Raw genomic sequence first — 1,084 nt, forward strand, 5'->3', positions numbered from 1 at the left:
TCCTGAATTTAGACTTGGGCCATTAGCAAATTGCTCAGGCTGAACTTCCCACAAGCTGCTTCTCTTGCATGGGTGGCTTAGAATGAAGAAGTGACATCCCCAGTGCCTGCTTTGCCCAGCAGCAACATTTCAGAAAATAAAAGGCAAAGCTTATTTTGGGAGTTCTTGGTCTGGAGTAAAAAGGTTAGTCACAGGTCCCTCGAAAACTTTGCTTTAGCAGATCCCAAACTGCTCACAGAGCTGATGGCAGCAGCTCTCGCCGCGAGATGTTCACTTCATAGGTGCAAGTAATTCCAGATAATTTGATCGTTTGGAACTTGTCCTGCCACATTAAAAAGATGAAAGGGTGATAGATCATCAGAGCTGCTTTCAACACAAAATATTTCCCCAGACTTGACAAGGGGTCAGGGCTTGGTAAGTGCCTCAGACTTTGTCAAATGTCATGCTATCACAGCAGCACGAGAAAAGCTCTGTGGAAGTGATATTTAATTTCTTTAGAAAGAAAAACCTTTTTTTTTCCCCAGCTATTTATATTTAGTGCTTTCACATCTATAATGGGCTTCTCATAATGACATTTTTATCCTTTTTGCTGCTTAATCTTAGTACAGGAGCAAACCAGGCGAGCTAAAGTGTTTGCTAATGGGGGATAATTAACTAAAAGAGACCTTTGAGAAAATCTGAGATCATAGAATCATATCAAACTGAAGGAGGGAAAGTCTAGGTTGGATGTGAGAAAAAAGTTTTTCCCTGTGAGGGTGGTGAGACACTGGCACAGGTTGCCCAGGGAGGCTGTGGCTGCCCCAACCCTGGAGGTGTTCAAGACCAGGTTGGATGAGCCTTGAGCAACCTGATGGTTGCTCCTGATAGTGAGGAGATGTCCCTGCCCAGGGCAGGGGTTTGGGACTGATCTGTAAGGTCCATTCTAACCCCTAAATTCTATGATTGCCAAGCAATATTTCTGGTTGAATAATTAAATACAAAGTGAGAAGCTTTAGGCTGGAGATATTGACTCCAAACAGCCCCAAAATTGGATTTAGGGTTGAGATCTCACAGGGCATATGCACCTTGTGGGTGAGCTCTGAGG

Source organism: Acanthisitta chloris, unplaced genomic scaffold (assembly GCF_000695815.1).
Source record: "Acanthisitta chloris isolate BGI_N310 unplaced genomic scaffold, ASM69581v1 scaffold6055, whole genome shotgun sequence".
In the NCBI taxonomy this organism is placed as follows: domain Eukaryota; kingdom Metazoa; phylum Chordata; class Aves; order Passeriformes; family Acanthisittidae; genus Acanthisitta; species Acanthisitta chloris.